The sequence below is a fragment of the Canis lupus genome, chromosome 6 (genome assembly GCF_003254725.2).
Source record: "Canis lupus dingo isolate Sandy chromosome 6, ASM325472v2, whole genome shotgun sequence".
NCBI lineage: Eukaryota > Metazoa > Chordata > Mammalia > Carnivora > Canidae > Canis > Canis lupus.
In genome coordinates this window covers 51,525,452-51,550,788 of record NC_064248.1, presented here as the reverse complement: position 1 = coordinate 51,550,788, position 25,337 = coordinate 51,525,452, and the positions used below count along the sequence as shown (strand labels likewise).

General features: G+C 33.0%; 2 long non-coding RNA genes across 9 annotated transcripts in view; one reads left to right on the top strand and one right to left on the bottom strand.

Annotated features, from left to right (window-relative positions):
• LOC112640801 (uncharacterized) overlaps positions 1 to 25,337 on the top strand; it is a 184,068-nt gene that overhangs the window by 113,853 nt on the left and 44,878 nt on the right. For 5 of the 8 annotated variants that reach the window (XR_004816952.2, XR_004816948.2, XR_007411431.1 and 2 more), the window contains 2 exons: positions 14,818 to 14,951; positions 22,110 to 22,274. This is a non-coding gene — a long non-coding RNA (uncharacterized LOC112640801). Of the gene's footprint in view, positions 1 to 14,817; positions 14,952 to 16,303; positions 16,532 to 22,109; positions 22,275 to 25,337 lie in introns of those variants that run through there. The other 3 variants (XR_007411434.1, XR_007411430.1, XR_007411433.1) reach the window with 3 other exon arrangements.
• Positions 12,218 to 20,513, bottom strand: LOC125755311 (uncharacterized). Its single transcript, XR_007411437.1, has 3 exons — positions 18,151 to 20,513; positions 17,451 to 17,732; positions 12,218 to 12,842 (listed from the first exon to the last, which is right to left on the bottom strand). It is a non-coding gene; the product is annotated as an uncharacterized LOC125755311 (long non-coding RNA).

The following is a 25,337-nucleotide window of genomic DNA, read 5'->3' as shown; positions in this document are numbered from 1 at the left end:
AGGTGTGACAGGAGATTGTTTTTTATTTGTTCATTTATTGGTTGGTTGGTTTGAAGAAACATTTTAGCTATCATCGAGGGAAGGTGACGCATTAGCTATGAATATAATTTCCTCCTTCCCTTCATCTGGTTCCTGGAAGTCCTGTCATTGTGTTTGTAAGAGTTATTTTCCAGTCCTCCTGTAATTTTACATGGTGGAAAGAGAGAGAGAGTGTGAGAGAGAGAGGGAGGGGGCACTTATAAACTCCCCTCTCTTCCTCTCCTTGTAAGATACTAATCCCATCATGGGAGACCCACCATCATCTAAACCTAATTATCTCTCAAAGGCTCCATCTGCAAATATTATCACATTGAGGGTTAGGGATTCAATATATGAATTCTGGGGAGACACAACAGTCAGTTCATAACAGTATCTGTATGTGTTTTAGCACTCTCTTACTTTTTGGCACTACAAGATGTTCCAAACTCATATATTCCCTGCACCAATTATACAAGCAATCATTTCTCCAAGGACCCCTGGTTCCATTTACTGGAGAATGGTATTAGAGACCAAGATTGGTATCCCAGGTATGCTTATTGCTCGTAGAGTATCATTAAATCTAGGCCTTTTCAGAACATAGAGCAAGAACATATATGTGTGTATACTAATGCTTTTATATGTAAATGTCTATGAATATTGTTTATATATTCATCTGTGACTATATAAAACTAAATATGAGTTTCTACTAATGTTTCTATCTCTAATACATTACTACATTGATCATTGCTCTCCCCTTGCTTTTCTGTAACCTCCTATTCAACAGTAAGAAACCTGGTTCCCTTCATCCTTATTACTTCCTCAATTTCAGTGTACATGTATGGCAGTACCAGAATTCTTACCCCAAAACCCTATGGGAAACACCTTTACCAACTCTACTACAATGCTTATGTGCAGTGCTTATGTGCAGTTACTTTTTGCCTTTAGTTTTACAGACTACTAATTTCCAATTTTTGATCAGCATCTGTTCCCCTACTCCCTTCAGTGAGATTATTTCATGTATTTGTAATACAGTTAGGTTCTTTTGCCATGGTTTGCCTTCCCTCCTGATATATCTTGATTTCCTAACTAATTTATTTTTAATTTGCATATATTAAGGTTTACTATTTATGCTATAAATTTTATGTGTTTTGACAAATGCATTATATTATGTACCCACTATTAGTATACAGAATAGTTTAACTGTCCTAAAATATCCCCTGTATTTTGTCTATTGAAACTTTTCCTTTTTCTGGAACCCTTGGTAACTGCTGGCCTTTTTACCAATTCTATAGTTTTGCTTTTTCCAGAATGTCATATAAAAGGCATCATGCAGTATGTAGCCTTTTCAGACTGCCATCTTTCACTCATATGCTTGTATGATTCATACATATTTTTGCATGGCTTGTAGCTCACTTATTTTTAATCACTGATTAGTATTCTGTTACATACATATACCATAGTTTGCTTAACCTTTCACCTACTGAAAGACATGATTGCATCCAGCTTTGGTGATTATGACATTTGTATAAACATTCATATGCAAAATTGACTTTTGGCTTTATCTTTAAAAAATCTTACTTAAATATAATTCACATACCATAAAATTTATCCTTTAAAATATATATATTTAAGTATTTTTAAGTATAATTACAGTGTTAGGCAACTATCACCACTATCTAAAGTGAGATTAATTTCAGCGTCCCAAAATGAAATCCTGTACCCATTGACACTTATTCCCTATTTTCTCTTGCTCTCAGCCCCTGACAATCACTAATCTACTTTCTGCCTCTGTCTTTGCCTATCTGGATGTTTCATGTAAATGGAATCATACATGTTATCTTTGTGTCTCACTTCTTCAACTTACAATGTTTTCAGAATTCATCCATGTAATAGCATGTATGGATACTAATTCTTCTTTATTCTGAATAATATTTCATTATATAGGTATAGCATACTTTGTTTATTCCTTTGTCAGTCAGTGGACATCTGATTTGGGTTATTTCCACTTTTTGGCTATTAAGAATAGTACTGCCATAAACCTTTATGTGCAATTTTTGCATGAATAAATTTTTTCATTTATCTTGAGTATATGCCTAGGAGTGGGATTACTGAATCATATAGTAGTTCTATGTTTGACTCTTTGAGGAACTACCAAACTCTTTTCTGAAATGCTTGTGCCATTTTAAATTCCCACCACTGAGGCGTGAAAAGTTTTGTTATCTCTACATCCTCACCGATACTTTTAATTGTCCACTTTTTAAATTGTAGCCATCAAATGGATATGAAGTGGTATCTTATCAGGATTTTGTTTTGCATTTCCTTAATAACTAATTACATCCAGCATCTTTTCATATCCTTCATGTGCAGATTTTTGTATGAGCATAGTTTTCAAGTTATTTTGGTAAATACTTAGAAGCACTATTGTTATATTATGTATTAAGGCTTTGGTCTCTTTATTTTTGTTCAATCAAAGAAATGTGACATGAATTGCAACTGGTGTTTGTGAAACAAGGCCTACCTGTTCCATATTATGACAGCTAGCTTTTTGTTAGCCAGAAAGGAGGCAGAAAGCTCATTTTGCCCTGTGTAGTTAGTTCTTCCTGGAGTGTGGGGAGGAGAGATACCGCCCTCTAGGGGAGTTTGGCAAAGTATTGGGGTACTTTGGTTGTCATAATAACTGGTGTGTGCTGTAGGCATTTAGTGTCCATGGCCTAATCAATATTATGCAATGTGTGAAAGAGTCTTGGACAATTAAGAAATGCCCTATCACAGAAGTCACTGAACATCTCAGATGAAAATAATTTCCAGACGTATGATTCAGCAGAAACAAAGAGATAGAGAAAGTAGAGTAAGGTTTGAAATTTCCAAGTGATAAAAGCCAGCTTGGAAAAGGAATACTGGTTAACTGACAATTTTTAGGGACTGAGAGGTGATAAAATCTTCTTTCCAGAATTGTCTTGTATCTTAAATCATCTCTGGTAACCTCTATATGATGAGGTCTGGGGTTCCTTGAGATTCTTCTTTTCCTTCTTTATATTTTGTATCTTCATATTGACTACCAAATATTATTTAGATTACCTAAATGAGTGTTTAGTTTTTACAATTCAAAGATGCTAACTAGCTACTTTTTCCCTCATAAAGATATGGAGAAAGTGGCATTTAAAGAGAGAAGTTTCAAGTTCCCATTTTACTCTAAAGTTTTGCATTATAAGATGTTAAGACTAACATTTGCACTGTGATTAAAACATTACAAGTAATTGTAGCATCTTTAAATATTAACCTGGCAGGCTCATTATTTTGGATACTCTAGTTAGTTGTTTTTTTCCTATATGGTGCTAACAAATTAGTTTCTCAGAGCATTCTAAATTATTAGATTGAAGCCAACTTTATTTCATTTTATTTTAATTTTAGAGAGATAGTGCAAATGGGGCAGAGGAGGGACAGAAGGAGAAGGAAAGAGAGAATCTTAAGCAGGCTCCATGCTGGGCTCTGATGCAGGGCTCAATCTCACAACCCTGAAATCATAACTTAAACTGAAATCAAGAGTCAGACACTTAATCAACTGAGCCACCCAGGTGCCCCCAAAATTGAAGCCAACTTAAAACAAATACAGGAGTAGGGGAAAAAAGCCAGTACTTACTGCAAATTTATTCAAGCTTGTGATACATTAATTTTAGAGGGCTTAGTATTTTTGCTAATGTTTTCAATGTTATAAACCAGGAATAAAACTTTTCAATTTAACTCCCATTGATAGGAATTACAGCTTTAGTTGTGGTGAAGTAGAACTTCATCAAAAGAATAACCAAGTCACAATCTGTACATACCAAAGCATTTAATGTACATATACTTAAAGTTTGCATGTTACTAAAATGCTAAATTCATTTTACCCTAGTGATTAGAGACTAGAACATTGTGTTCTGTATCACTAACAGTCAACTGAATAAGTAGTGATTAAGCCATGTGGTAGTGTGTTCCACTGTGATCCCGATGAGTAAGTCTCCTGGTATTCATCCTCTTGTGCAATCCTCTCTCCTTGAATCTGGGATGGAGCAATGATGTGCTTAACTAAAAGAATATGTCTAATATGACACTGTGCCAGTTTCGGGCCTAAGCCTTAAAATGTCTGGTAGCTTCCACTTTCATACTCATTAGGAGGTTTGAGCCTCCAGAAAAGAAATTCAGCCAAGCCTGTAGAAGGACCACATGGAGAAGAGAATGAGAAGGCCTGAGACTATGTGGAAAGAGAGAGATGCCGACCCCTTTCCACTTCCTCACTGCCCACAGCTGACTTGAAGGCTGAATTTACCCACAAAAGTGACCAGCAGTAGGACAAACAGAAGAATCAGAAGCTGAGCCCAGCTCAGACTGCAAACTCATAAGCAAATAAATAGTTGTTTTAAGCCAGTAAGTTTTGGGGTGTTTATTTTTGAAGCAATGACTAACCAGAAAGAAATACCTACTGAATATCTAGGACTGCATAGTTTGTCAGGGAGGTAGAAAGAATAGATGATGAAGTGATGCATGTTTGACGACTTCTTTTTTTTTTTTTTTAATTTTAATTTTACTGTGGTAAAAACACTTTACCTGAGAGATCTAGTCTCCCAACAAATTGTTAAGGGCGATACAGTATCATTGATCATAGGTACAATGTCAAACAACAGATACCTAAAACTTATTAATCTTGATTAACTGAAACTTTATGCCTATTGATTACTAATTCCACATTTCCTTCTGTGCCGGTTCCTGACAACAACCATTCCCCTCCAGTTCTATCAATTTGGCTTTTTCAGCCACCTAATGTTATTGACTTCCAGTTTTTGAGCTGGAGTATGTATACATCTTTTCACAGAAATTTTTGAAAGTTATATTTTTGTCAATAATATATTTCAGATGCATTTTTGATTAAAACATACCATGGAATATTAATTACATTTAGTAATTTTGTGGACAAGTAATTTTCAACCTCTAGTGTCAATGTTACTTCAATAAATTTTATTTAAATTTTCAACTTTTAATAAGTAATCTATAAATGAATGTTTGGAACACATTAATTTACTGGGTGTTACCTGTATCATCACATGCAGTCCTTCAAGGTATAATTTCCAATTACTGCAGTAATTCAGGCAAGGGAGAAATTTGGACCTGCCTGAGTAATTCAAGAAAGATGCAAACCACTTTGGTATCAGGAACTGATAGGAAGAAAGACTTGGAATGAGCCAGGCGTAGAAGAACAAGACAGACATTCTAAATGAGGTGTGACATACTCAGAAGCACAGCAGCAGGGAAGAAGCTGCCATGTTAGAAGAGTACATAAGGATTTGATTTATAATCAAACTAAATGGGTGAAGAGGATTTTTTAAAAATCACCCAAAGGTAACTTAGTAAGGAAATTACTTGATTGAACTATGTTTTAGGCTTATGAATTTAATAGTAGTTCTCGGGGCAGAGTAGAATATGGAAAGATTTGGCAAAATCATGAAAAAAATCTTACTAGCATCCAGTATTTTCAACAGCTTTCTCTAGTACTTAAAAGAGGTTTTTTTGTTTGTTTTGTTTTTTTTCCAACAGAAATACACAATATTTGTTAAAAAAAAGTCAATAAGTACTTTCCTTTTGCAGTTTTGCCAAATATTTTTGTGTAATATAATAATAACAATAATTAGACTATCATATCTTATTTTTTAAATATTTTATTTATTTTAGTTTAAGGAGTGCTGTGCATGAGCTAGGAGAGGGGCAGAGGGTGAGGGATAGAATCTCAGGCAGACTGTGCACTGGGTAGAGAACCTAATGTGGGGCTCCATCTCATGACCCTGAGATCATGATCTGAGCTGAAACCAGGAGCCAGTCGCTTAACCAATTGAGCCACTTCTGCACCCCATACACTAACATATCTTCTTGAACAAAAAGTCAATTCTTGATCATACAATTTTGATGATCATCCTGGGCTGTTCTAGCATAGCTTTAATAAAGAGATGTATAGGTTTTGCAAGCATAGCCTTTGGCATATTGGAACAATTTTGTTTCTACCAACTTCCTTTAACAATTCTATTTTTAAGGTATATGTATATATGTATTTTTCTCTTTTCGGTCACTTATTCTGGACATGATTTTTCATATTCTGATCGGGATTAAACAACAAAACGTTTTCTCACATATTTAATAATGAACATTAGTTCATTCATTAAAAATAATGAACTAAAGGAATAATGGAGTCAAGATGAAAAATGAAACAAAAAATATCCCCTCCAATTCTCAGGTTAGTCCAAAATAACTCAGAGTATCCTATACCAATGCATACCTACACTTCATATTACTTGCAGTTACATTGAGAGTATCACAGGAACTGAGAACAGATATCTTGTTGGAATTTATTACCTTTATAAACTTTATAACCAAAGAATTTGTTTATACACAAATATTATTCAATGGATAAGCCTCATGCTTGTATACAGTTATGGCTAGACTGAATGCCAATTTGTATTCCTAGGAGGATAAGCTGAATTAGTATTTCTTCTAATACATAACATACACACATAATACATTTACTTTACATTTTATTTTATTTTATTTTATTTTATTTTATTTTATTTTATTTTATTTTATACAACTTTGTAGAAATTGGTGAAAGCCTTTCCAATTAAGTAAAGCTTTTTAGAAGCCTTTGTATTTAGCAAAATTTCCTGGATTGGTCTCGATGCTAATTTATATATTAGTGACCCGTAAAAACAACATGAGACATTCACCTATGGCCAGAATTTATGTGATATGTGATTCTGTGATTTAGAATGTTATGTCATATCACTGGATTACAGATAATCTGTTTCCCATTGAAATATGTAGCCACAAACTTTAAATAAAAGATTGAGTTGGATAAGAAGCATGACAAAAGTTTCTAAAATGCAAAGTCTGCATATATTTTTAGATTTGCCTCTACTATAAAATATGGAAATTCTTTTAAAATCTGGAAATGCATGTTTTTGGAAAGCATAACTAAATGGAACTAATTTAAGTTTTAAGTATTGTTTGTGATAAAATATTAAAGGTAGTTTTCTTTATTTGAAATATTTAAATTAGAGATGCCTGTAGATTAATTTCAAAAATTAAAACTCATAATCAGATGTTAATTCTAATTCTTTTTGCTGTCATATAAGTGTAAGAATATATTTTTATCTCGAAGGTAACATAATGAGCCATGAATCTAAGATTTGAAAAACTGTATACTAATGAACTTATAATTCCCTTGTGCATATGTTGGGAAGGCTTTTTTTTTCAAAGCATATCTGAAAGTATAAAGAATCTCTTTCAGTGTTTGATTAACAACAAAATTAGTGAGCTAGAAACATTATTCATAATACAATAGAAATGTAGGAAAGTTGGAAACTCTCCAGTTAGGTATTTGGAAACAGGGACAACTTAATTGTTCTGAAGTTGAGAGACAAATTATTGATTACATTTTCTCACTAAAGTATTCTCTTTAAAATTGATCTGAAATTGTTGGTGTCTCTTACTAAGAAAATACTCATCCTATACTGTGCTTGGCACATAGTAGATGCTGAATAAATATTTTTTAAAAAATAATAATAGATGCAAATATGCTCCCTAATTATAAATCTTCTAAATATGTTCCTTACTTCCTCTTATGTTCCTTAATAAGAATTGTGGTTTATTTTTCTATCTTAAGAATTATCCACAGTAAGGAAATATGAATGTTGATGCTATGTTTGGTGATCTTATGAAACAAATTTGTGATTTATAACATTTTAACTCAGTATTTCTATTTCTAGTGTACAAGTATCTGATTCCTAGAAAGTATTAAAGACTATTTTTGCATGTATCAAATGCTTTGATCCTTTCAATAATGCTTCTTAAACATGTATTTTAAAAATATAAACCTGAACAGCACACCAGGGTGGCTCAGTCAATTAAACATCTGACTCTTGATTTTGGCTCAAGTCATGATCTCAGGGTTTTGAGATGGAGCCCTGGGTCAGGCTCTGTGCTCAGCAGGGAGTCTGCTTGAGATTCTCTCTTTCCCTCTCCCCGCCCCCCTCATGCTCTCTCTCTCTTTTTCAAATAAATAACTATTTAAAATATTTAATATATGTATATATTTATGATATATACATATATTTGAACTTGAGCAAAAGTGTCTAGATTTCTTAAATGTCTAGATTTTAAATGAAATATTTAGAAGAGTATTTCTTAAGCTATATCCACTCAAATTGAAAGTAAGGATTTTCTAGGCAGCATAAGAAATTATGCTAAAATGAATTGCCTCTGTGTTTATGAGTAGGTGTATATTTAGGTTAGTATTGTGCATGTTTTACAATAAATGGAAAAATACATGGCACTTCTTGTGGTTGAGTGAGCTTTTCAGTGTCCCAAGTTGTGTATGTATTAAATAAGAAATGTTAAATATTCAAATACTGAAAAATATTCAAAATCAATAATATGGTTCTGTACATTAAGGAAGTTTTTCCACTATATAGGAGAGGCAATGTTTACAGCAAAGTTTGAGTAGGGTGAGGAGAGAGTCAAAGATGAATAGGAATGTAAGTAAGGATAGCCATGAACTAACCAAAAGTGTGAAAATACTTTTATTATTCATTGGACAAGAAAATTACAGAATCAGAGATGCAGAAAATCCACACATTTTGACATGTGTGATTTAGTTTCAGTTTAAAAGATGCTACTAAATAGAAGCAGCAGAGAAACAAGTTCAGATATTTCCAAATGAAGCTGGCATCTGGAAGAAGGGACAGGCTTTTCAAGCTTTATTCTAATCTACTACTAAATCTAATACCATTATCAAGAATTTACTGATAATCTAATACACACACACACACAATACTATGTTAAGTGACAAGAAGTCTATGTTAAATGACAATACTATGTTACATTTTCCAATCTTCTTAGAAAGCCAGGACACCTCCATAGAAAGAAAAGATCTGATATCATGCACCATATTCCAAATATGTATAGCAAACAGTAAGTGCTATATGTACGTAAGGTGGGATGTGGTAGATGTAAAAGCCAAGTAGCATGGGAGCATAAAAGGTGGAGAGATCAAAACTGTGGACAAATATTTCCCCCATTAGGATTTTTTTTTAATTTTTATTTATTTATGATAGTCACGCAGAGAGAGAGAGAGGCAGAGACACAGGCGAGGGAGAAGCAGGCTCCATGCACTGGGAGCCCGACGTGAGATTCGATCCCGGGTCTCCAGGATCGCTCCCTGGGCCAAAGGCAGGCGCTAAACCGCTGTGCCACCCAGGGATCCCCCCATTAGGATTTTTTTTAAATATTTAAAAATACGATTTTTCATAGGCTAAGATTTCACATAGAAAGAACAGAGTAGTAAAGATATTAGTATAAGAAAGATAGAGTAGGATTATGGAGTTGCCCTGAGTGAGCATACATTGTGTATAATGATATAAAAGTCTAAAGAAGATTGACCATAGTAATGGAAATTTCAAATGTTGGGACAAGAGGTACTTAATCATATTACATGAACCTGTGAAACTATTAAAAGTCTTTCAACACTCAGATCCTGGGGTTACATGATGAGATGTTGGATTTAAAAAGAAAAATCTGGTGGAGAGCAGTGAAAATGAAGTGAAGGTAGAGAGACAAGTTGGAAAGTTACTGTAATAATCCAGGTGATAGGCATTAAGATTCTGAAATAGGACAGTAACAGAAAGAATGGAAAGCAGGAGGTAGATGATATTGCAGAGATTGAAATAAAAATTAATGCATCAAATGGATATATTTTTAAAAGATTTTATTTATTTATTCATGATAAACACAGAGAGAGAGAGAGAGCCAGAGGCACAGGCAGAGGGAGAAGCAGGCTCCATGCAAGGAGCCTAATGTGGGACTCGATCCCGGGACTCCAGGATCAGGCCCTGGGCTGAAGGTAGACACTAAACCGCTGAGCCACCCAGGGATCCCCCCAAATGGATATTAGGATAGATAAAAGAAAAAAAGATATTAGTAATTATTTGTTACAGATCTTGCATCTATATTTATATTTATGAGGAATATTGTCTAAAATTTTATCTATTTTTATTTTTTTCAAATAACTGAATTTTATTTTATTTTATTGTATATGAATAAATAGAAATTTATTTAAAGAAGTTGGCACACAAGATTGTGGTAGCTGGCAAATTCAAAATCTGCAGGGCAAGCCATGCAAGATGGAGACCCAACCTGAGTCAGAATTTTTCCTCTTTAGGGAACCTCAGTCTTTTTCTCATAAGACCTTCAACTGATTGGGTGGAGCCCACCTACACTAGGGAGGATAATTTGCTTTACTCAAAGTCTACTGATTGAATGATTGGTTTTGAGTACAGTTGACACACAATATTACATTAGTTTCAGACGTACAACTTAGGGATTTTGTGAGATTATACTTTATGCTATATATTCACTGCAAGTGCAGCTATCATTTGTCTCATTACGTGGTTATTACAATATCATTGACCATATTTCTTATGCTGTGCCTTTTATCCCTGTGACTTATTCATTGCATAACTAGAAGCCTATGTCTCCCTCTCTCCTTCACCCATTTTGCTGAATCCTCACCATCCTCAAAACCTGGCAACCATGAGTTTATTCTCTATATTTATAGCTCTCATTCTACTTTTTATTTGTTTTGTTATTGCTATTGTTTAGATTCCACTTTTGAGTAGAATTATATGGTATTTGTCTTTCTCAGTCTGACTTATTTCATTTAGCATAATATCCTCTAGTTCCTTCTATGTTGTCTCAAATGGCACAATCTTATGTTTTTTGTGGCTATGTAATATTCGTGTGTGTGTGTGTGTGTGTGTGTTCTGAATTTTCTTTATCCATTTGTCTACTGATGAACACTTAAGTTGCTTCCATAATTAGGCTATTGTAGATAATGCTGCAATAAATATTTGGGTGCACATCTCTTTTCAAATAGTGTTTTTGGTTTTTTTGGGTAATACCCGGTAGTGGAACTATTGGATCATATGGTAATTCTCTTTTCAATTTCTCAAGGAAACTCTGTCCTGTTATATGCAGAGGCTGTACCAATTTTCATTCACGCCAGCAGTGCAACAGTTCCTTTTCCTCAACATCCTCCCCAACACTTGTTATTTCCTGTCATTTTGATTTTAGCCATTCTGACTGGTGTAAGATAATATCTCATCATAGTTTTGATTTGCATTTACCTGATGGTTAGTGATCTTGAGCATTTTGTCATGTATCTGTTGGCCATTTGTACGTCTTCTTTGGAAAAATGTCTATTCAGTTCCTCTTCCTATTTTTTAAATCGGATTGTGGTTTTTGTTTGTTTGGTGTTGAGTTGTGTAAGTTTTTTTTTGTGTGTGTGTAAGTTTTTTTATACATATTTTGCACACTAACCCCTCATGAAAGAAATTGAACATGACACAGACAAGTGGAAATATATTCTATGCTCATGGATTAGACGTATTAATATTATCAAAATGTCCATACCATCTAAAGCAATATACAGAATCAGTCCAGTCCCTATCAAAATACTAATAGCACCTTTCACAGAAACAGAACAAACAATACTAAACTTGCATATAACCACAGAAGACCCTAGATAGCCAAAGCAATCCTGAGAAAAGAACAAAGCTGGAAGTGTCACAATCCCAGATTTTAACATATACTCCTCAAAGCTGTAGAAATATATATTATTATATATTATATATATATTTGTGCCTGTATATATTATATATATTATTGTATATAATAATTATGTATTATTGTGTATATATAATATATATATTATACATATATATACAGGCACAAAAATAGACACACAGGTCAATGGAATAAACTGTAAATCCCAGAAATAAACCCATACTGATGTGGCAATTAGTCTATGACAAAGGAGGCAAGCAGATACAATGGGGAAAAGACAGTCTCTTCAATACATGGCGCTGGAAAAACTGGACAGCCACTTGCAAAAGAATGAAACTGGACCACTTTCTCAGCACCATACACAAAATACCTCAAAACGGATTCAAGATTTAAACATGAGACCCGAAACCATAAATATCCTAGAAGAGAGCACAGGCTGTAATGTCTCAGACTTTGGCTGTAGCAACAGTTTCCTAAGTAGATCTCCTAAGGCAAGGGAAACAAAAGCAAATATAAATTATTGGAACTACATCAAGGTAAAAAAGCTTTTGCACAGCAAAGGAAACCATCAACAAAATGACAGCCTACTGAATGGGAAAAGATACTTGCAAATGATATACCCGATAAACACTTATTACTTTTAATGTTGTCCAGTACATATATCATAGTAATGCCAACCTACTAAAGTGAGTTATTTTGATTACATTTTATGCAAAGATATTTGCATTCATGTAAAGTATTAGAATAACAATTGTGGGTATTAAAAAGATTTTCTCTCAAAGGAGGAATTGGCAAAATCTGCTAAAAATTGTGAAATGTATGGGAAATACATGATATTTCCTCCCCATCAGCTTTACGTCTCAAAAAGTTCTTCAAAATCACTATCGGAAAACATGCTGGAACAAGAAAGTTTACTCACCATCTAAACTGACTCATTTGAAGTGGGGCTAGGTATTATCTTCTGTAAGAATGAGAAAAACAAATAAAATAATGACCAAACCTGAATGTATAACTGTTCAAAAGGTAGAAAGGAAACAGCATCTGGATACTCTGGTATAAAGGCTTTGTTTCTGGGACACCAGGGTGGCTCAGTCTGTTAAGCATCCAACTCGATCTCAGCTCAGGTCTCAGTCTCAGGGTTGTGAGTTCAAGGCCTGCATTGAGCTCCACACCCAGCGTGGAGCCTATTTAAAAAAAAAAAAAAAGATTTGCTGCAGAACCCAAAAGGAAATATTAGAAAACAGCATTCAATAAAATTATGGAAGAATCATTGCTTTTTATAAAACAAGAGAAGGTCATTTAGAGAGAGAACGTTCAGATGAAATGCTAAAGAAATAAAATTATAAAGACATTAAAAATTATATTTAAAAAAATAAAGATCCATGAATCTTCCAAAAAAGCTTAACAATGAAGTGATGAATCACTAAATTCTACTCCTGAAACCAACATTGTGCTGTATATTAATATTTAGATGTTAGAATTTAAATAAAAATTCAGGGAAAAAAAGATTACCAGATTCAACATGGTTGCAAACTGCTAAGCCACCAGCATTTTCATATTCTGAATAAGAGGGAAAATAAGGCATCTAACTTTTTATAAGGTAAAACAAAAAAAATAAATAAATAAAATACATAAGTAACAGGAATGTAAAGTACAGCATAGGGAATATATCCAGTAATATTGTAATAATTTTGTATGATGACAAATGGTAATAAGACATCACGGTGATAATTTTATAATACATACGAATGTCAAATCACTATGTTGTACACCTGAAACTAATATGACATTGTATGTCAACTGTGCTTCAACAACAAAAAAAGACTTTTTAAACATGTTCTGCAAAATAAATAAGAATTTTGTTAAAAACACAAAAAGACAAGAAAAAGGCTTAACAAAAATGTAAAGATAAACCCAAAACAGTGAACAAGAAAGAGAAGAACAATAAAACAGTAGAAAGTGACTTATACTATTTCTAATCTGATATTTCAATTAAACATAAAATGCAGATGGAGAATTTGAGAATAAGATTAACTCTGTGGATCTGCTTCATAGAAATATGTGTAAATTCATTTATACCTAAAGCTCATATCAATTTCAAGAGGTTTACAGACCTTTCAAATTGCATTCATGTACCCCATGGTAAAATGAAGAATTTGCAATATTCAGTGGATCTGAATAATCTAGTTCAGTATTTCCAAAACCAGTATTCCATGAAACACATGTTCTTCCTCTGGCTATAACCAAAGTATTCCACAGTCAAGTTTGCATAATGCTAGAATAAGCAATACTAAGCAGACTCCATTACTTTATTACTTCTCAAAGCCTTTTATATGCAATATATCAAATATCTAGTTGTTTTTAAAAATGCATACTCTCTGTTAGGCACTGTCAAAGTGTTCAAAATATATTCATCTTACAATCCTTATAAAAATCCTATGAGATTAAGTACTATTATTTTCCCTATTTTACTGACATGGAAACTGAAGAAAAGCGAAATTAAATAACTTGCCCAAATTCACACAGCCTGCCTATAAACTGGAGGAGCTGAGATTCAAATAACTTGGTCCAGAATCTATGTTATTTACCTATACAATAAAGACAGGAAGCAGGACATATAGGGACCATTAAACTTTTTATTTTGAAGCGAAACTATTAGTATTTAAAATGCATAATATGGGAACTGGTAACATGATTAATGAGGTAGATTGAATAATATAGAAATATATACAAAATTTATACATACATAGTCATATATTTTTTGAAAAGTAAAATACAAGATATTTACAAAACTAACAAAATACAGGATTTACAAAACTTGATCATTTAGTAGGTGGCCAAAAATATCTCAACACATTCCAGTCAGAAATTGTGCATTCTTTATTCTTTATTAATGATGCAAATATACAAAAATTATTAATTGTATTAGTTATAATTACATCCATTGATGCAGAGTCTCAAAATAGCAATTCTTGAATGAAATAGAAGTTGGGTTTTTTTGTTTTTGTCTCTCACAATTTTGTCATAAGCCATCAGGGTAGATAAGGCAGCTCCTTGGTATCCAGGACCCAGGTATCTTCTATTTGTTTTTTTCTACACACCTCAACCTGTGGCTTCTACACTGTACCAGCTCCTCTCTCCTTTGTATTTGTATTCCAGGCATGGAGAAAAAGGCACACTCATTTTCAGAATAAAAGTATGCATCAGTTCACCATTTTGTGACAACCCCTGTTGGAACTAAATAACATGGCAACACCCAGCCACAATAGTGATTAAGAAGTAGTAATCTTCAGGTTAGTGACCATGTGCTCAACTAAATATTATGCTACTGTATAAGAAGGGAATAACAGATTTTGGGATGCTGGAATGACTACCAGCTTTGGCCACTCTAAGAGGAAAAATTACTTTCACTCAGATAAAAGATGACATCATAACTATAATTACAGAAGGTTTAAAACTGGTGGGGTCCTGCCAAATTATACTCAGAAGAAAATTTAATGCTGAAATATGATGATTTTATATTAAACAAGAAAGAATGAAAATATATGAGTTAATCATTCACGTGGAAGAGCTAGAAATAATTCTTTAAATTGAGTATAAGAAAAGCATAAAAGAATTAATAAAATGGTAGATTAATAATTTATAAATGAGAAAAAAACTGATAAATGTAAATGCAGGCTCTTCAAAAGATCATTAAAAGAGATAAACTACAGAAAATGCAAGTCAATAAAAAACGATGCATGTCCTTTACATTATGCATAAAAGAGAGACCGTAACCACAGATAATAAAGGGAGATTGGTAAATATAAACATATATCAGAGTGTTAGGCTAACTCAGTTGGTAGAGCATGCCCCTCTTGATCTCAGGGATGTGAATTTGAGCCCCACCTTGGGTGTTTATTTTAAAAACATAAAATCTTAAAAAAAAATGTATCCTCATATCATCACTTAGTACAGTGCATAGCAGGGCACCTGACACAAGTACCAGAAACTTAATTTTAATTAGGTAATGGGCCCTGGCCCACACATCCACAAAAAGCCCTTCTCTATAATGTAATTAGTATATAAATCTATTATGATAACAAAATCAATATAGGAAGATGTTGAAAATGTGAATCACCAAAAGCAGAGAAGAAGGAAGGAAATCATTATTTTTGTAGGACATTCTATGTACCAGGTGTTTTACATACTTTTTCTCATTTTATTTAAACTTTATAATCCTTTAAGGAAGGATTAACTACATTTCAAAGCTAAGGAAACTGAGATTCAAAGAGGTTAGTGGTTTGCTCAGTCTCATGATGTAAATGATTGAGCAGGTGTCTCTCCTAGTCGGCCTCACTTGGAAGGTTTGGAAGGTGATGTTCTTTCCTTTTTGTTCTTCCTGACTTTTCTTTGCCAACAAAATTTTATCAAGTTTTTTATATCTGAGCTGGTCCATTTAATCTAGTTTATTGTTTTAAATACTGGGACTTTGTAAGACTTTTTTGAAGAAGCAGTTTACTGGTCAAAATATTTTTAAAAATTATTTCATAAAAAAAATTATTTCATGTAGGTGGGAGGCAGAGATTTCTCTTGAGTCTCAGGACAAACCACATTGCTTCTAACTAGCTGTTTTGTTTGTTTGTTGTTTGTCTTAATCTTTCAGACACTTGTATCATAATCAACTCTCCTTTTTGCCTGATAGGAAGCTTGAAGAGCAGAAGCCAGTTTTTCTCCAAAACCCTATAAAACCCATGAATGTTTGGATTAGTCTTATCCCTGATTGTATTTTCTCTAAACATTTAAGGTTTTCTTCACTTTTTCTATGTATCTATTTTACCAATGATGTTCCAAATATTTTTTGTAAGCCATTAAAAATACTATGTGCACTAAAGTGTGATTGTATAAAAATATACAAATTGATAATTTCCCTAACCACTTTCTTATTTTTGAACATTTAGTTGTTTTCATTATATTTTTCTGCTTTTCTAGCATAGCCTAATAGCTTGCTCTGACACTAATGATGTTTAAAATTGCCAATTTAAAAAATAAAAAATAAAATAAAATAAAATAAAATAAAATTGCCAATTTACCACTACCACATAAATGATGGATATCATTATAGCCCACATATACTTTAATATTAGGAATAATAGGAATTTGGCATAGAAAAGGAAGACAGGAATGGGAAGGGGAAGTATAAGGGGATTCTTCTGATAATAGCGTGAATACCAAGGAGGGTGGTGAGCAAACCAAATGATGGTTGAAAAAGATATGAGAGATTCAGGCTTGATTTGGTCTGAGAGAATAATTTCTAAGTGTAAATTTGTGGAGTGGAGCAAAGCAGCAGGAATTTTAGAATGGTGTTAATTCTTGTGGTAAGGTCAATGGTCACACCAGGATTTAATGACATCATTTTTAAGGTTGCTTGTTTTGGTTTGGTTCTTTTAAAGAGGGAGAAAGAGGTCAGGGGTGAGGGAAAGGGAAGGAAAGAGAAAAAATCTTAAGTAGGTTCCATGTTCAGAACATAGCCTGAAGCAGGGCTCAGTCTCACAGCCCTGAGATCATGACCTGAGCCAAAATCAAGAGTCCGACGCTTAACCAACTGAGCCACCCAGGTGTCCCCATCATTTTTCAGTTTAAAGCAAAACCCAGCTAACAGCTAACATTAAGGATTAAGGTCTAATACCTAGGAAGTCATACCTAGCAGTTATTTGAACTGATTTAATGGTCAAAAACACTTATTTTCATTTGTATTTTTTGATAAATTAGTCAGTTTAGCAAATTCTTAAGTGTTTATCAACTAAACGTACCTTCACATTAAAACTTCTATAAACTTTGTCCATTTAGTTACTGAGTTATGATTCCAGTATCAACTTCTATGAGCTTCTGATATAATAAAGTCTCTTTTTCTATTTTCTCAAAATATTTTTTCAGTCTTTTTATTTAAATATATAAATATATTATTTACAACTTGGAGACCTTATGAGTAGATATCACGTTAATGTTCCTTTATTAGTATATTGATCCTTTTAAGAAGTACTGCTTAAGAGATATATCCACTTGTTGGTATGATAGAGTATCTTGCAGTTGACCTGTTGAGAACAATAAAAGGAGATTAAAATATACATATGACCTCTGTGCATACTCTGCCCAATTTTTCTGTAAACCTAAAATTGCTCTAAAGATAAAGTCTATTAATCTTTTTAAAATACACATGTTTAAATGTACTGGGGTACTGCAGAAACAGGACTAGGAAGACACAAGATTTTGGACAGAGGGAAAGTTAAAAGCCATAAGCTCATAGACTAATGATAATTTTTTTTTTTTCTGAGAGTTTTGCCAGTGCTGGGCTCAACAAAAGGATATGAAAATCCAGACTTCCCTTGTACAGAATGAAATTAGGAACAGAAAAAACAGGAGAGCTTTTGGCAGGCTTCCAGTATAATAAAGATGAAATTTCAGACCCATGGGGCTAAGATCCTACTGAGAAGGAACGGGTAGAAAACTGACCTTTGCACATGGCAAGTTTTCCCCACAGGATACTTGCCAATTTCTGAAGGTGCACAGATGATGATATCATATGGTGGCATTCAATTATAAATTACTAGACATTCAAAAAGACAAGGATACTTGAATTTTTAAAAAAACTGTAAAAAAATAAAGATAATAACATGATAAATATAGGAGAAATTACCAGGCAAGAACTTTTAAGTAAATATGGTTAATATATTAAAATAAGTAGAGGAAAAGGTGAGGAAAATAGGTGAAAATACTGGGAATTTCACCAACAAATTACAATATGTAAAATTAATGTAAAATGTCTAAAAATAAATGTAAATTTTAGACCCCAAATATAAAATAGCAAATTAAGAACTTTAAAGAGGGGTCAGTAGGCAATTAGACATAGTGGCATGGAGGATAACAAACTGCAAAATGAGTTAATGAAATAATGCAATTGAAGCACAGAAAAAAATGGAAATCCAGCAAAGCATAAGAGAAATGTATGACACAGTGAAAATATTTAATGTGCATGTACTTGGGTTTCATAAAAATATCAGAGAGAGAACAGGGAAGCAGAATTATTTAAATACATAATGGCCAAAATTTTTGGAGAAGTGAGGAAGACATACACTATATCCAGTTCAGAAGTTCTTCCAAACCTGAGTAGGCTATATACAACCCAATCCACACCTCACACTCAGCCACACAATAGTAAAACTGATTAAATCTAAAACAAAAATAAAACTATAAAAACAGTCAAGGTAATAGAAACATTGCCTTGAATGAGCAACAAGAATGATAGTGCATTCTTAAAAGAAACAATAAAAGAATAAAATCAGAAGACAATGAAATGATATCCCAAGTGCTAGAAAGGAATCCTATCTCCAGAGAAAATACCTTTCAAAAACTAAGATGAATACAGGGTTTCAAACAAATATAAATGGAGAGAACTGTTGCTAAGAGAGTTAAACTCAAACAAACATCAAAACCTAAACAGAGGTCTTCAGACAGAAGGAAAATAATCTCAGAAGGGAAAAATAATTAAGAAAGGAAAAGCTAAATATATGAGTAAATATAAATGAATATTGATATTGTATAATAATACTATTGTCTTAAGTTCTGTACAATATACATACAATTAAATGCATAATAAGAATAATTAATTCAGTGAGGATAATTCTTTTACAATATGTAGTTATATCAAATCATATTGTTACACACTAATATCTTGAAATTTTATTTGTCAATCATACCTTAATAAAGCTGAGCACAAATAATAACACAAAAAGGGAGAGTGGAATGAATTGAGACAAACCATTGCAAGATCCTTGCATTGTCTCAGCAGTGGAAAAGTAATAATTTATAGTCAAGAATGCATATTTTAATAACTATGGCAATCATAAAAAAGAAATAGTGGGGAAGTAGAATAGTAAAAAATAATTGATCGTAAAGAGGGTAAAAATGGACATAAAATTATAAAACAGATGGGTTAGACAACTAATGGTAAGATAGTACCTATCAACCCCTATCAATAATTATACTAAATATAAAAGGATTAAATATTCTGACCAAAAGATCAAAAAATAAAATTCAACTATGTTGCTCATTAAAAGTATACTGTAAATATAAGGACAGAGTGACAGAAAAAGGATTTGAAAAGATGTATCATAACATTATTCAAAGGAAAGCTAAGAAATACATTAAAATAAGACAAACTAGGGCAGCCTGGGTGGCTCAGAGGCTTAGTGCCGTCTTCAGCCCAGGGCCTGATCCTGGAGACCTGGGATTGAGTCCCACGTCAGGCTCCCTGCATGGAGCCTGCTTCTCCCTCTGCTGCTCTCTCTCTCTCTCCCTCTCATTAATAAATAAAATAAAATAAAATAATAAGACAAACTAGATTTTAAGCCTAAAAGATTCCTACAAAAAATATTTCATACTGTTAAAAGGTTAAACCAACAACAAAATATACAATTGTAAATTTGTATAAGTTCAGTAACATATATATGTTACCATAGATATAGATGGTTGGATGAAGGGATGGAAGGAAGGAAGGAAAGCAAGCAAGCTAAGCAAAAATTGACATGTAAAAAGGAGAAGTAAGCAAAGCATGTGAGAGTTTAATTCATTAATATTCATAGCTGATAGAATAGAAAAAAATTATAAGACTATAGAAATGAACAACACAACAACTTACTGGTATAAATTGAACCATATGTATAATTAATTATGATAGAATATGCATTATCTTTAAATTTTGGATAATGTACCCAAAACTAATCTTAACAAGTTCCATAAAAATATAAAATATTCATAAAAATAAAATTTTCAAATGATTGAATAATATGGAGTATAGGCTCCAGGCCACTGTTGAATTAAACTATAAAATAATAATATAGATAACTAGAAGATCTCCATCTTTTGGAAAATAAGCAATGTATTTTCAATAATGCACAATTGGAGGACAAAAATCATAATGGAATTAGAAAGGCTTATGAATTAAATAATAGTAAAACATATGAAAACTTTTGGAATGTAGCTATAGGAAAGTTCCCTAGGGACAATTTATAGCTTTAAAATCTTATATTAAAAAAGAGAAAAGAGTAATAATTGGTATCGAAGTTTCCACCTCAAGAAGCTAGAAAAGTAACAGCACATTAAAGGCAAAAAAGTAGATTGAAGGAAATAATAAAGATAAACATAGAAATAAATGAATTAGAAAGGAATAGAAAGGAAATACAGAGCAGTGAAATTCAACAAAATGTGAAGTTATTTGCTTTTGAATAATAAAATTGAGAACTCCTGGCAGGCCTGAGCGAGTTAAAAAAGAGAGAACATCAACTTACCAATATCAGGAACAGAGATGGAGACATCACATTAGGACCTACTAATATTTTAAAAAATTAATAATAGATATTTTTAATGACTTTATATGAATGTGTTTGACAATTCAGATAAAAGAGATAAATACCTTGAAAAACAAAATTTGTCAAAGTTATCAGGAGAATAAATAGAATATTGAATAATTCTATATATATTTGAAGAATTGAACCCATTATTTAAAAATTTACACAAACATCGTGTCAAGTTGAATTCACCAGTGAATTCTCTCAAATATTTATAAAGAAATGATACAAATTCTGCACACACACTTCTAGAAGATTAAAACAACAACAGTAAAAAGACATTAAGCAGTAAAAAGACATTTCTTAGGCACTTTATGAAGTCTACATAACCTTGATACCAAAATCTGAAGATACTACAAAAATTAAAGTCATACAAAATCTCTTTAATGATACAGATTTTTTTTAAGTTTTTTTAAAATTTTTATTTATGATAGTCACACACAGAGAGAGAGAGGCAGAGACACAGGCAGAGGGAGAAGCAGGCTCCATGCACCGGCAGCCCGACGTGGGATTCGATCCCGGGTCTCTAAAATCGCGCCCTGGCCAAAGGCAGGCGCTAAACCCCTGCACCACCCAGGGATCCCAATGATGCAGATTTTAAAAATCCTTCATCAAGCAGTGCAATATAGTAGGATGGGTCCATTTTATTCCAGTGAATTATAATGATGTTTTAGCAATCAAAAAATGAATCAATATATTGATGGACACTTATGTTGCTTTCCTATCTTGGTTTTTGTAAATAATGCTGCAATAAACATTGGGGTGCATATATCTTTTTGAATTAGTGTTTTGTTTTCTTTGGGTAAATACCTAGTAGTGGAATTATTGGATCATGTGGTATTTCTATTTTTAATTTTTTTGAGGAACCTCCATACTGTTTTCCACAGTGGCTGCACCACTTTTCATTCCCATCAACAGTGCATGAGTACCCTTTTTTGTCCACATCCCTGCCAACAACTTGTCATTTCCTGCCTTTTTGATTTTAGTATTCTGATAGGTAGAAAGTGATATCTCATTATGGTTTTGATAGGAATTTTGAATTTCTTTTCTTTTCTTTTTTTTTAGAGAAGGAGAGGCAGAGGAAGCAGGAGAGAGAGAATCTTATGCAGGCCTTACACCCAGTGCAGAGCCCAACACAGAGCTCAATCTCAGAATTCTGTACTCAGAACACAGTAGCCATAACAAAAGAAGAGATCTTGCCACTTGTGACAACATGGATGAACCTAGAAGGTATTATGCTAAGTGAAATACATTAAGTAAAGAAAATAACACATTATTTCACTATTATGTGGAATATTAAAAAAATTAATCAAAGAATCAGACCTATAAATACAGAGAACAAACTGATGGTTACCAGAGGGAAAAGAGAGTTGGGAGATGTGTGAAATGAATAAAGGAGAGTGGAAGATACAGGCTTCCAGTTATGGAATGAATAAATCATGGGAATAAAAGGCACAGATAGGGAATATAGTCAATGATATTATAATAGCTGTATGGTGACAGACGGTAGCTACACTTGTGGTGGGCATAGCATAATACACAGAGTTGTGGGATCACTGTGTTGTACATCTGAAACTAATGTAACATTGTGTGTCAACTATACTCAAAATTTAAAAAATCAATATAATTGACATTAATGGAAAAAAAAAGAGAAAACACATGCATCATATTAATAGATAAAGAAAAATTAAATAGAATTAATGAAAAAAACTTTTCATAAGCAAGGGATGGATGGGAAATTCTAGAACAGTATCTAAAAATATCATAGTTAATAGTGAATTATTGAAAGCTTCCCTCAAATATTGGAGAAAGGTATCTGGAGGTCCCAGTCATTGAAGAAAAACATGAAGAAATAAATGAAAGGTATAAGAATATTATAGGAAGAAATAAACTGTCATTATTTGTAAGCTATATGATTACATATATAGTAAATCCAAAAGAATATGTAGACTAATTATTAAATGTATGAGTTAATTTAGCAAGATCACTAAAGGCAAGATCAATATACCAAAAATCGATTGTACACCTATATATCAGCAACATAAAATGTAAAAGAAAAATTTAAAAGATAAATAACTTTTATAATAGCATAAAACAAAAACTATCTGGAAATAAATCTAACAAAATATATAGAGTCTGTATCTTGAAAACTACAAAACTTTATTGAGAGAAATAAACACCTAAATAAAGTGTATGACATACTCAAGAATTGGAAGAAATAATAATATGTAAGAAGGCCATTCTCCCAAAACTGATCGGTAGATTTAATGTATTTTCAGTCAAAATCCCAGAAGACGGCTTGGCGGGGCAGGGGGTGGGAGGGGGTTGTGAGGGGGTGTTTGCTTGTTTGTCTTTTCTGGTGGAAATTGATTAACTGATTCTAAAATCTATATAGATATACAAAGTCCAGGAAAAATCATATAACTTGTAGAAGAATAGACTGGAAGAACTTTTAGTATCAGTTACCATTTCTTATTGTAAAACTGCAGAAATTGAAGACAGTATTGCAAAATAATAGACAAATAGATCAAAGAAACAGATGAGAATCCATAAACACACCCACACTAAATTGACCAATTTATATATGGCAAAGATGACTCCAGGGCAGTGGGGGATAAGGAATACTGGTTCCATTGAATATCCATATGGAAAAAGGATTTCCTTTTCCTTGTGGCTGAATAATATCCCATTGTGTGTGTATGTGTGTTATATATTCAATTGTGTGCATATATAATATTTCTGTGCGTGCATGTGTGTGCATCTTCTTTATCAATTCATCCATTTGCAGGCACTTAGATTGTTTCCATATCTTGGCTTCTGTAAATAATGCTATTGTGAACAGGAAAGTACAGATATCTCTTCAGGAATCTGTTTTCATTTCCCTTGGATATATACCCAAAAGTGAAATTGCTAAATCACATGATAGTTTTATTTTTCATTTTTTGAGGAACATCCATACTGTTTTCCATAGTGGCTATACTAGCTTACATTCCCACCAGCAGTGCACAGAGTTTCAATTTCGCCACATCCTTGACAACCCTTATCTCTTGTCTTTTGGATGATACCATTCCGACCGGTGTGAGGTGATCCCTCCTTGTGTTTTTGATTACATGTATACATATGTTCTAAGGATCACAGCAACACTATTCACTTTAGCCAAAAGTTGGACACAACCCAAATATTCATCAATAGTAGAATGGGTAAATCAGTTGTGATATATTCATACAATTCATACAAGTTAGTACTATCCATGCTATTTAAATGATTCTTTATCCTCAGTTATCCTACAGAGAAGAAATGATAAATCATCAAGGCAGAATTTGATCCAATCTTGTTGGTTTTATAGAAGGACAACACTTATACACATACTGAATTAGAGAGAAGAAAGGCCAAGGATGGAGACAATTTTAATATTAAAGATAAAATGTGATGAGGAATTGAGATAAGCCTGAAAGCTGGAATAATAACAAAACAGTGGTAAAGACCTGAGAGATGTTCATGAAGTATCAGTGGTGATCAACTCAATATAGGGGACCATGAAAGTAAGGAAACAGTGAATAATAATTCTACCTTGGAATATTTGGTAGACAGTGATATTAAAAGCTTCAGATTTTAAATAAGAAGAGCAAGAAGTTTGGGCTGTAAGATAACTTTAGAGAGTTTTCCTCTAAATTACTTTTAAGATGCCCAAATGGAAATAAGAAGTTGAGTTCAAAAGAAAGGATGAGGCTACAGGCAAAGATTTGAGAGTTGTCAAGATGCATTGATTAGAAAAATCATTGGAATGACTTTTTTTCCTTTTTTCAATAGGAGAAGAGAAAAATAATAAAATCCTTAAAAAAAATAATGTAAGCGTTGGGTGATGTTTGAAGGGCTATTGCCTGCAGGGCTAAAGTAAATGCTCCCAGGTCAGTGATTTTAGGAATGCTCTCAAAAGCCTCCCCAGCTAGGGCACAGGTACCTGGTCTGTAGCCTTGATCCCAGTTTCAGCATCTCAGCCCTTCTTCCTCAAATGGAGGTGTTAATAGAATATTTTGGGTAATCCCAGGCTTACCCTTTGTTCCTGACTTTCTAATCTTTCTCTTAGTATTCTACAAGCTGTGAATGACTTTCACCTTACCCCTATGACCTACTTCACAGAACCCCAATCCAGGAATTGACCTCAGAGCCCCTCCTTAGCTGGAAAGGGAATCTGTAAGGTGTCAGTGAAGCAGGCAGAAAACTAGCAAACAGAAAAGAAGGACCGCGGTGATTGCATGGACACTATTTTTCTAATTGCCCTAACACTTTTGT